The sequence below is a fragment of the Oenanthe melanoleuca genome, chromosome 11 (assembly GCF_029582105.1).
Source record: "Oenanthe melanoleuca isolate GR-GAL-2019-014 chromosome 11, OMel1.0, whole genome shotgun sequence".
Lineage (NCBI taxonomy): Eukaryota > Metazoa > Chordata > Aves > Passeriformes > Muscicapidae > Oenanthe > Oenanthe melanoleuca.
Genome location: NC_079345.1, coordinates 12,210,087 through 12,222,763, shown reverse-complemented (window position 1 = coordinate 12,222,763; position 12,677 = coordinate 12,210,087). Strand labels below are relative to the sequence as shown.

The 12,677-nt window shown below is 38.6% G+C and overlaps 1 protein-coding gene across 2 annotated transcripts in view; it reads left to right on the top strand.

The window, feature by feature from the left end:
- The window catches only part of ADCY7 (adenylate cyclase 7), a 60,290-nt gene that overhangs the window by 13,940 nt on the left and 33,673 nt on the right, over positions 1 to 12,677 (top strand). Inside the window, exon 2 of one of the 2 annotated variants that reach the window (XM_056500470.1) lies at positions 3,998 to 4,145. The exons of the other annotated variant lie outside the window; for it this stretch is intronic. The gene's annotated coding sequence lies outside the window, so the exon portion shown is untranslated. The remainder of the gene's footprint in view (positions 1 to 3,997; positions 4,146 to 12,677) is intronic. 2 annotated transcript variants of the gene reach the window in all.

Below are 12,677 nucleotides of genomic sequence, written 5' to 3'. Positions count from 1 at the left end.
TTCCTGCCACAGCTGAACAGACATTCTCCTCCAGGAATTACATGTTTCTGGAAGTATGAGAATAAAATCCATCAAAAGATTTAAGTGCCAACAAAGATGTTTACTGTAATGAATTGTTATAGTCCAAAATTATGTGTCTAATAAGCTTGGGACTACTGTATTCCTGAAATGTCTTATGAGTATTCACTTATTTTGTTGGCACTTTTTGTGGGTGGATATTTGTATTAGGTCAGTTCCTTTAGGAGAGAAGAAAGGGGTCACCACACACTTGGAATCTGTCAGCAAAAAATCCATAGGAGAGGCAAAAGAAATTGATTGCAGTTCTTTCCTTTCAACACATTAGTTGTCCTTCTCATACAGGGGCTAAGGGCTTCAGAAGGTTTTAAGAATCTGTATGTTCACAAGATGGAAATATGGGATTACAAGGGAGAAAAATAGCTCTGGAATTTATTGTGAGTTAACTACAGGATGTGGTTATTGAAATAATGTTCTTGGGCTTTTGGCAATAGTCGACTCTCAGGCCTGCTCTTAAACCGTGCTGAACAACTTCAGTGAGAGTTAGAAAGAATCAGAATTTTGAACAGCTGACACTAATTAAATGGGTGATTTGTGATTTGTGCTTCTTCAGGCACTCCCTGATCAGCCAGGGAAGAATTGACCAGTGAACTCTGTTTGGTTGCTCTTCCCAGATCTGCTTCTGAGGTGCTTCATAGCATGGGTTTACACTTTCCTTGTGTGTAAGCCTTGCTTACAAACGGTGCAAGAAAGCCTTGCTGGCTTTCTCCTTGGGGTTCTGTGCAGAGTGTGAGGTCTTTGAGTCATGGTTATCTTTAAGAAGCTACCAGCAAGTAGGATCTTCAGGCTATGGCTTATGTCCAGTAGTAGTTTGTATTTTGCTGGAGCATAGTATTCATGAAAATTTGTTGTTTCGTTCCTCAACATCTGAGGATAAACTCAGGATGAATAAGTTGTATAATTCAATTACATTTTCATTAAATGATATTTCTTTTTCAGTTTTGAATAGTTACTTCCTAGATTGTAATTTCTCAGTTTTTGTCACTTTTTTTTTTTTTTTTTTTTTTTAAATCTCATTATGCCATTTGATCTAACAGTGAATAGTTGATGCTGCATCATTAGTTTGATACATTTTCTGTCTTGTTTGGTTGAATTAAGTCTAAAATTAATCAAGGACTGTACTTGTTACGTACACGACAGTTCTGTACTTCTCTGTGCTCTAATACTCCAAACTAAAAACAAAGGAAACATATGGAGAATAATAGGGGTGTTACTAAGTAACTAAGTTACCTTTTTTTTAATACTTTAAAGTTTTGGGTTTGCTTTTTTTGTTGTTTTTTTACACTCTTGACCAGTTTTAGCTTGATAAGGTTCAGATAGTTTAAAAAATGAAAAAAAAACCCAAACCACCAAAACCTGATAAAGCAAATCTGTGCTGCAGGTGCAGCATTGATCCAGCAGCTCAATACCACACAAATAACAATTTGGTAGGTGTGAAAAGCTACTGCTGCTATAGCAGCAAGGTGCAGGGCTCATAATGTAACTGGTTAAATGTTCTTCAGTCAAAATGAAAGCACCCCACAAGCTGTTGCTAGGGAAATAGGCGCCTGTGGTTAGTGTTGAATGCAGAGAGGCTTGTCTGTCTTGCAGATCAAAAATTGGCTCCAAGTACTTCGTGTATCACTTTACTGCCGGAAACTTGCTGCTTATCAGCAGGCTGGTCTCTGTGCCTCTGAGGAACTTCAGTTACAAATACAGAGAGAACTTTTTGTTTTTAACTCTCTTCCCTTTACGTTTTGGTGTGAAGTGCTTCTGTGTGTTATCTTTGTTTGTAATGCCTGTGTAGGACAGGAATATACTGTCCCCAGTACACTTTTAGGGAGCAGCACCTTCATCCCTCTGTAACTAAAGGAAATCTTACATTCGACAATTTATCAAGGCCTCTGGACAAAATTATGTTTTTAGGCACAGCTTTAAAAAATTTAAAAAAACCTAAAAGTCAGTGAAGCTTTGTTAGCTTGGTATAGTCATTACATTAATTCTCTACATTGCATTGTAATTCTCTAATGTGGTTACAAGTATCAATTACTACAACTAAGCGTCTTCATAAATGTGAGATGATTTTTAAAAACTGCCACCGTTTATTTTTCTAAAAGGCATTATGGTATTTCTGGGATGCTTTAACTATTCAACATCCTCCTCGTGCTGCTCTCCACATGACACTGGTCCATTTTGAAGGAACGTGACGCATCTCTTGTGATTATCAGCGACTCATCCTTAATATGGGTACATAACACAGTGAAAGTGAAGCAGCTGCTTATTTAGGCATTCCAAATTGAACATGTAGCAGGTTTAACAGAGTCTTATTTTTATCTGCTTTTATGCATGCAGAGACACAGCAGATTCATATCTGGCTTTTCAGATGAACTCTCTGAGATATCTTGTGGCTTTTCCTCTCATCTCTCTCCAAGGCTGCCAAAAGCCTTTGTCAGGGTTTTGACCTTTTTCATAAGATTCTTTTCCAGCTTTCACCCAACTTTTATGAATGCTGATGCATGTAGGGCGTGGCTAGGTATTGCTAACTCCTGGCCAAAATCTAATGAAAATGGCCACAGCTGTCCCAGGACTTAGGTATGAACAGGACATTTAACCCACTGTGACAGATTGGAGTGCCTATTTTGAGTGATGGTTCAAGTAGTTTGTGTATTTTAGCAAAAAATAACAGAAAATGGCAGTAGATTTACTTTATTTCTTGTTGTTGTAAAATACTTTGCATCCACTCTGATTTTGTGCCAGATTATTTTGCAGTTTACCTTGCCTTCTGCTTTCCAAAATGGATCCCTGCTGACAGAGTTTTGGGGTGAGCAGCAAAGTAGATGCTGATACTGTCTCTTCCCAGTACAGCTGTTTAACTTGAATCAGGTTCCTCAGTGTCATCTTAATTCTGATTTCCTGCTCTGGGTCTCAGTTTGGGTCATTGTTTCAGCATTCCTGTGTAACCATTTATTCCTCTTCTTGGCTCATGCCCCTGAGTGTGCACTGGATTCTGACAAGGAACAGTGAGGAACCAGGGTTCCTGCCAGTGCCTGGTACTGTGCTGAGGTGTGGAACTTCTTTGGCATCTTTTCACATCTGAGGAGCTGTTCCCAGAATGCATGTGAAGAGGATAAAGCAGGAAGAGAGTGAGACAATGCCAGGAGCTGTTATGTGTGATATGAATTCCCCTACTAGATAGCTGGTGCACTGGGTTCATGGATGATACCTAACCATATCTTGTCATCATCTGCTTAACTGGAGACACAATTTTCTGTTCACAGCATCCTAGGAATATGCACTTCTGCCCTTTTGTACTCCAACATAAGCAAACTTAGTGTCAGAATCTCTTAATTTCCACACTAGCAGTAGATAAGTCTTTATCCAGAGTTACAAGGTCCAGGGAAGGAATGCTTTGTTGGTGTGCTTTTGGTTTTTTTTCCCAGCTGTTTTTCTGCTGTATTGTCATATTTGCCTATCTTCAATATTTTGTTTCGAATGATGTATTTTTTTAATTTAAGTTACACTTCTTGGAGTGTTTTTTTTTTTAATTGCTAATATTTGGTCTTATTTGTAACAAAACTTACTGAAAAGGTTGGGCTTTCATTATCTATTATGCTGTGAAAGTTAGTAAAACATTCTTAGCCTATATCTTACCCCTGCTGTCATGCAGGCCTTGCTCGAAGAGTGTTGGGATCAGTTATCATAATGATGATGCCTCTCATCAGTCTTGAGCCTTCTTCTCAGACATTTCCATCTATGATTGTTTCAATCAGGTCATATTCATGCTGCAGCATGTCAATGTTCAATTAAATACTTTTTTCTTTTACTGATTGTTTGAGTAGAGGTTCATAAAATGTATGATGGACATTGAGTAGAACTATGAGGGGAAGAAATAAAGCATTGTTAATGCCAGAGTGGTCCTTAAAGATTCCATGTCTTTTTGCAGGTTCCTGTGTGTGGTACATCAAAATATTTAGTGTCAAGGATTTAACCTGAGTGGATTGCACTCACTCTCCTGCAGGAATTTCAAAATGACTGAACAGAGTGGAGTGGAGAAATGCAGATTTTGCCAATGAATCCTATGGCCTGTAATGGTAAGCAAACAAGAAGCATGTGTGTCTTATCAGTGGTCCCAGTAAATAAAAGCCTGGAGTAATCTGCTGTGCACAGCTCAGCACTGAGTCCAGGTAAGAAGTGCTCTCTGTGCTGCTGTGGTGGGTGCACACCCAGCCCTGGGGGCTGGCTGGGTGCTGAGCAGTGTGTGCCTCGGTTTGGAAGGCTCTCCTGTAAACCTCATGCAGCTGTGAGGCAGTAACTTCAGGCTGTTTTGAGAAGTGACTTTTGCCACATCCTGAAGATTTGCTGTGTCTTATGGTATTATTTCAGGTTTGGAATCAACTAGTTCTGCTTTAATACTCTTTAACTGGCTTTAGTATCAGCAAATCCAGAGGATAGAGCTGCTTCAGGAGAATTTAAAAGTGTCTGCTTTGTTTTAGCTGTGCCAGGTGAGATATCCACGTTTCCCCAGGTGAGTCAGTGCTTTGTATGGTGCAAGTTTCCAGTGGCCTGTTGGCATTTGGAACAGTTTGACAGCGCTGGCTGTCAAACAAAGCTTTGGAAATGGTAAGATGAAAAATAAGATGAAACAAGAAGAGTGATAGTGATTAGATCTGTATTCAGACATTTTAGTATCTCAGTAGACAATCAAACCTTAGTCTGGAAACAGAATTCCATGAGACATGTTGGTTGTCACTGGAAAGCTCTCATTGCTTCTGCATGGTTCCCTCTTTGTAATGCCAAGCAGCTTACCTAGGCCCTTCTGAATGTTTGGCTCCTGTGGCCCTTTGTGTGGATCAGTGAAAAATATGTATACAATTCCTAAAAAGTTTTAGTGTGTTGCTATCAAGTTAGACTGAAAATAGGTGATATCTGAGGTTCTCAGTCCTTTATCAATGATAAAGAAGTCAGAATGACTCCACAAAGGACCTTTCCGAAACCTGGTATTACATTTTGGAAAACTTCTAAAAAAGAATTGTGGGTGTTTGACAGCTTTGTGTCCTGAGGTAGGGTATGACTCTAGAAACAATCCCTCCATCAGAAATGTCTGTCTCTTTGGTGATGTTTTTAATATTTACCCTCCAAGGGAGGGAACTTCCTTATTGCAAGTGTTAGTTTTAGTTTTTTTGGCTGTGAAGTACGGATGTGGTGGTGTAACAAATGTTGCATGTTTAGTTTGGGGAACGTTAAAATTCCCCTGTAATGAATAGTGTAGAGAAATAAGATTTTTAAAGCAGGTATTTGATTAGTCTTGAACTACTAGTCATTAAATAAAGGGGGATTGGATTTAATCTGTCTCCTTGCCTACCCTCTGCTTCCTCAAATAGTACAAAGATTTTGCTTTTGTAAAGGGCATTTTATACATTAACAAAGATATTTGTGCTGCAATACCACCCTGCAGTGCACTGCTCTAGGTACTGATGCACAGTCACATTCTTTCTGTGTCTTGGCTTTGGCTAAGTTTTAGTTCCAAAGTGAGATTGCTTATGGAAGAGTTGAGTAAGCTGAAATTCAGCTAGAAACAACCACGTTTGGCAAAACCATTAAAAAAATACTTAGCTCTGTCAAAATTACAGACTGGGACAAAAAAAAACTAGGAAACCAGTTGTTGTTGCTATCAATGCATTGTTTGAATTTCAGATGCTAGTTTCACTTCAGATGCCTATTCACTTCAGTGGGGTGGGAATTTTGTAGGTAGGAGAGAGAAGAGCCTCCTTTTCTGTTTTACTGGTTTTAGATGGACTTGACTGAAATGGGAAGTGATTTCTTATCTTACTCAGGGCAGGTGTTATCTCTTTCCTGCCTTGTCCCTGCCATATTGTCATTGTACCTGCTCTGTGTAAATACACTATTTACCCTAGAGGTGGGCAAGACTCATTTCTATGTTGAACTGTACATTCCCCTTAAATAACTATGTGAGACAGGAAAAACTGAGAGCAATGTGGGATGCTCATGACACTCTTGTTCACAGTGAGTTTTAAATTTTTTGTTATTTTTTTACTTTTTGCATATCTTTTGTTGTATTCAGTCATAGAAGAGTCCATTTACACCCTGGTACTCTGACTGTGCCACATCTGTGCTTCTTGTCTGCTTTATTGAAATAGATTATCTGAAGCATATTTAAAGTATGGCAATACAGGTGACAGAGAATTTATTCTAGGTGTAATTAATTATATTGAGCTTAGAAAACTTATCAGCCTGAGCTTTTTGTTTGCTATTTGCTGTCTTTCTGTAACCTAAATGAGATAATGCATGGGGGAAAAAAAAAACCTATTCAAACACACCTTTCTTGAATTTTTGTTTTATTGCTAATTTAAGTAAAGGCTCAGTATTTCCTAGTGTGATGCTTTTTTTTTTTTTTTTTTTTTCCCTCTCTCTCTTAAAAACAGATTCTCTGAAAATGTCAGGGGTTTTACTTTCTGTGAAAATCAGGGATATTCTCATCAAAATTATTGGTGCTTAGACACACGAAGACTCTGTCCCTATTCCTGTCTTAGCTGAAAATATTTTTCCCCATGATGTTGAAGTTTAATGTTCTGTGTTTCAGGGTTTTTTTTCTACAGTTTATATAGCTCTATATAATATTGCAGGTTTTAGTACTTTCCATAACAGCACAAGCTCTCTGCTTTTGATATAACTAAACTGAAATTACTCAGTGAAAAGCTATCCTGGCTTCTGAGGACACTCTGTTCAAAAACATGAATTTTAAATAGGTCTGAAAACTGAAAGTGTAAGGAGAATATTGACTTTTGCAGTGGTAAGTTCAATTTTAAATCATCTAAAGTCAGAAAATCTATCTGGAAGATGTGACGGGGTTGTTAAGTCAAGAAATAATCACACACCTTAGTTTTGAAAGATGCAAAGCACAGCTCAGTTCCCTTCTGGTGTGATGTATCTTTTTACACCCTGGAGTTTGCTGCTTATGAAAACCAGTGTTATAAAAGGACTGCTTCCTCCCCCGCCCTGCTGAGCCAGACCTAGCACTTAATTATAAGGCTTAATAGATTTGTTGGTTGAACCATTACGTGTTTTCACAATAAAATGTGCCTTAGAACAGTAGCAAACTTTCCCGTGTAGTTCAGTTGCATCAGTCTGGTTATATGGACTCTTTTTCCTTTTTTATTGGCTTAGTTTGTGAGCTTGTCTTAAATCACCAGTTGGTTTTCTGAACCATATTCTGTCACCATTTTCCGTCCTACCTGGATCAGTAGTGCAGAGATTTCTTTCTGTGACTGTAATCTTTTTCTTCAAAGCACATGCTGTAATGACAGAGATATTTAAAATGAGCAACAACTACCGTGTCCCCAGCTTTAGCTGTAGTATTCTTGAAATTCTTTTCCTTAGGCTGGGGACCTGTGAGAAGTGAAGAATCAGTTTAAGAGCTCACTGCTGTGCTTGCTTTCCTACTTGTGGTTTGCTTTTCCTTTCCAAACCCCGGGCCAGCTCTGGAGCTCATCTATACCTCTGCTACCTGCAGTACTCCCTGCCCTGACAGGGAAGTGACCTGCCAAAACTGGCTGTCTATGCTGTGTTGGGTGAATGGACTCTGCAGAGAGCCCAGCAGGAGCTTGGTGCAGGTACCTGGTGCAGGGGGCTCTGAGTGGGTGAGACCTTCTCCTTTGGCTGCTCAGAGCTGCTGGTGCTTATGAAACTACAGCCTCTGTTATTTCATATCTTCCATTTGTACAAGAGACTGAAGAACTATTTCCAAGTTAAACAACTCGTTGCTTATTCCTACTTTAAAAAGCATTGGAGAGCAAACATTATGAGAAGAAGCAATCTAGTGAAATAAGAATGTAAATGGAAAAGTTCAGTTTCAATGCTTTCTTTGCAGTACATTTAGCACTATCATTTCCATGGCTTAGTGATGTAGTGTCACTGATTGCTCTGACACATCAAGGGGTGGGTTTTTACCAAATGACAGACTACTTTTTGTATTGATTTGGCTTTTTAATGTAAATACAGTTCTGAGTGCTGATGTGGTGGGTATGCTCACTTTTTGTGAGAAAATACGAGGTGAATATAAGTATGTTTCTTTTTTTTTCTGTATAGCAGAAGGAGCCCTTCAACAATTTAATTATTAAATGTAATTAAGGAAGGTGAAATTTCACATGAAAAACTTCAAAATATGTATAAAAAAGGTTCACCTTTGTAAAGAAACTCACTGCTAGCAGAGATAATTAAAACCTCATCTATTCTCCACTCAATAGTTTTGTATGAGTAGAAGAATCTAAGGTGGCTGCAGGCTAGCATTTGAAAGCAAAGTTTAAAAGGAAGAAGTGTTGTCTTTAACATGAATGGTATTTCCTGTGGTGTATGTTTGGATTGCTAAAGTTCATTTCCTAGACTGAATTAGTTGTGGAGTCCACTAGACTGGAGATTATTTTTGCTTGAGATTCATAATTCATCCACTAATCTCCTTCAATTATTCTATTGCATGCTTATAGATTCCTGATTCCCTTTTAATATCTGCTAATGGGTAATTACAGCCAGCAATCATTCTTGTCATGGAAATTGCTAAAGTGATTTCAGAAACACTGCTGTTATTTGTGTGAAACAAAAGATGGAATGGAAATCAAAGCTACTGTCTGTCTGGTGCTGTAGTAGTTAAAGATGAAAAAAGTGGTTCTGCTTACTTTTGTACAGAAGTTATTGAGAGGAATAAGGCAATTTATATTGATTCATTTGGTTCTTGCTATTAGGGTTTGTTTTAATATTTCAGACAGTGCTCTTTGGTAACCAGGCAGCTCTGGGTGATCAAGTCTTGAGTTCTTGGCAAATGAATAACTAAGAGAAAAAATACTTTATAAATTATCCAGGTGGTTACTGTGGCTTTGTTTGCTTGTGAGTATATCAGGAGCTTTGAAATTAAGAACAGAACTGCAACATACTTGGATTCTGTTTAGAAAGGCTTTAACTTGGTCGGGAGCTGCTGTGAATAATTCTTCCAAGAGAGGGGAAATAGGATGTCATCACTGCTGTCTGTCCATCCTGGTGTGTGAGGGAGAAGGTGGGCAGGAGGATGCACGTTTTCCAGGCCCACTCCCCTGCCTGTGAGCGAGCTAGCACCTGGAAACTCTTGTGCTCTGCAGATGCAGAGGGTAAAGGAGGCCATCTCAAGAGCTATTTTGTTGTTATCAGTCTGACTTCTGTATCAGATAGCCCATCATTCTTTCTGTTGTGTGCATTTCTGGGGGGAGACTACTCTTTGTGCCTGATTTCCAGAGAGCTCCCTGCCATGAGTGACTTTGTGCTCTGCTCTCTCTGTGTCTTGGATGCTCTCTCCTTGTTCTCTCCCCCATCTGCCCTCACACTGCTACATGCAGACAGCTTCTGGGGAGGAAGAGGCTGAAATTACCCTATGTTTTAACACTCTTGGGGTGATGTGTGTTTCTTTAAAACACGGGCTCTACAGGCTCAGTACAGGCCATAGCTATTCTGCAGCTGTGCAGTCCAGGTCAGGTATTAAGAAAACATGGGGGATTGCCACAAAGCATGATGGGCAGTTTTAACTAGCCTGGGAGAAGAAAAGGGCTTCAGGTCCAAGCCTAGTAGACTAATGAAATATTTGGTTTCTTATTTTTTGTGACAAAATTCTATTAATGTGTCATGACGTAAGGGTCTGGAGAGTTTAGCAGTGCTTGGAAATTCCCATCTATGGGGAGGAAAGCATAGAGCAATGCTCAGCTTTGTGGGAGACAGAAATGTCTTTTCTTGCTTGCAGGTGCAAGGTGGCTGTGCTTTTGTCAGATCTTGGCCAGTACTTACCTAGAGGAGGTTCTGGTGCTGAATCTGAGCACATCCTTGTTCCCACTGACTTGAGACACAATAAATTTGGAAGGTAATAGATATATTGATTCATGTTCTGGAAAGTATTCTGTTGTTCAGGTTTTTTTTATACCTGTCACATGTCCAGTGTTCTTACATATTCACTGGGCAAAACTTATACATGTTAGTTGGCTTGCAAATGGCTATGAAGCTCACACAGTGTGTTAGGTGGCTGTTCCCATAGGTTCTCAGTGCAGTTTCTAACCCACACTGCCAGGGTTGTTTCTCATATATCCTGACCTTCTTTTTTTCATCCAAGCACAATGAAGGCCTCTAAAGAAATGAGGCTTTTTCTTGATAAGCTGATGATCAGAGCTCCATGGCTTTATGGCAGCAGCCCAGATCCAGTCCCCATTGGGCTCAGTGTTTGCCACTGGTGCTTCTGGGAGTGTTCTTTGGTTTTTTGTGGCCTGTTGCTGTTTCAGGGTTACACCTCTCTTGGTGTGTCATAACAATGACCAAAAAGAGTAAAAGTGATGCTGTGGTGCACAGTGCTCACATGGTCCTTAAACATATAAACAGGAGCATGTTGAGTTGATCTTTTTCCAGTGTGTGATACCATCCATGACAGAATCTTTTTCTGTCTCTCAGATCTGCCTTCTACCTTTCTATAAGATTGTTGGAAAAAATTCAAAGGAGGAAAGACACAAAAAGTGAGGACTTTTAAAGAGGGAGGTGGTAGTGGCAGTGGCACATGAGATGGAAGTTGAAACTAATTTGGAGTTGAATTATTCATCTTGAAGTAGCATTTATGTAGTGCATTATGGATTCTTGGTAAATCAGTAAAGCACTGTTGGGGAGTTTCTTTAGCTGGTAGAGTTTTTGAGAAGAAAATTGTATGACCCGGGGGTCGATCATAATTACTTGCAGTGGATATCTATGTAGATCAGCCAGGAAGAAACAAATCAATGTGATAGCAATCTCTTTTTTATTAAAATGGGTTAGACTATTGAAAAGACATGTCTCTTCAATTTGATGTCCTGTAAAACTCTTCAGTAATATTCAGAGATAGTTCCAAGCTGACACTGCACCCATTTTTCATTTTTTGAGCATCAGATTACTGAACCACAGCCACAGAGTATAGTCTTGTAGAATTGTCTTTGGTACTGTTCTTTCATTGACATAGCCAGGAGAAGTTACAGAAAGCAAGCTGAGAAGTAATTCTTCCTGGATTTTAATATTAAGTAGCCCAAGACATGATAATTTGTTCCACATAATTGTGAATATATTGCTGCTTAGCAATTAATAGTTATTTTTTGAAAATTGATTTTGCTTATTGGAAAAATAAAGATCCCTCTCAAAATACCTCTATATCATAAAAAATGCCATCAAAATCATATTTCTGCAAGTATATTAAAGAAGAAATTTATTGTCTTTGTTCTGAAATATGCTTTTAGGATAACTGGGACAGCAAGCCTGTCATCTGTTTCACACAGTCATTCACATCAGGCAGAGTGAGCTCCTGCACCCCAGCCCCATGGTAAAGGAATTCCTAAGGCTGTTTCATAAGTTGTCTGCCCCTTTGGTGCATCAGAGGCCAAACTTTCCCAGTCTGAAATGTGTTGTCTTTGTTACTGAAAAACAAATTCAGATTTAAATACTTGCCCCTGTGCACACCTTCTGAGAGTTTTTTCTTCAGGAAAAAACTGGCTTACGTCCAAGTGAAGTAATTGCACAGTTACCTTTGACTTGGAAAATGAAACATGATGCAAATATTTAAATTTCTTCTTCATCTCTCCTTTAAGTGTCAGTGGTTCACACTTCTTTTCAAGAACATTATTATGCACATGCAAATGGTTTGAGTACCAAAATATTTTTTTAAAGTGAAAAGTGGGAGGACTTGAATTATGATGAAAAGCTCAGTAATAACCAGTACAGGTCAGATATTAGGTATACCATTAGATATAAATAGGAAAGCTTTAATTTTATTTGCTTATTATACATATATACATATTAATATGTTAATATATATGTCAATTTATTCTGAGTATTACTGGATAAGAGTGATGCAATATGGTCTTTTTTTGTGATTAACCCAAGTCTGTGATATATTCTGGGAAAGAAGTTATAGTTTCTCATTTTGCAAAAGTGTACTTTTTTTTTTGGTCCAGTCTCACTGTTGATAAAGCTGGTTTTGCCTGCTTGCTCATTAATAATTGGATAATTTGTTAGTGTTTGGCTCTATTTAACAGAGGCAGAATTGCTCAGTATGGTTTCTGAAAATTTTTCCTGCTTTTAGTGTGAAAGCAATCTGAATGTGTGTGTGCAGCTAAGCACTTGGTTTTTGAAAGTAACTGGCTGGGATTTGGCTTTTCTGAGGGAAAAAAAAAAAAGTGAGTTTTAGTGGGTTCTTTCTCCCTGGAGCAGTGACCTTGGGCACCATGGTGACAGCAGTCAAGTGGCAAAGGAGCTGTGGTCCTGTTATCAAGTTTTAATAAGACTTATGAAATCCTGTTCATCATGCTTCCCTCCATCACGTCCCTGTGCTTCTTTTTTATGGCTTTTGGCATTGAATGAGCTATATTCATGAACCTATTTGAAAAACACTGGTCATTAGAATTTAACAATATGGTTTATTCCTTACTGTTCATTGTTAGCAGAACACATGTATTGCCTTGGAAACAGTATTACTTAGAGTGGAATGAAATATACAGAACTAGATGTTAAGTATCTTTTAAAAAAAAGTTTAACGAATTTTGGCTCAGACAGCTGTATTCTTTTCTCATTTTTCTATGCCTTAA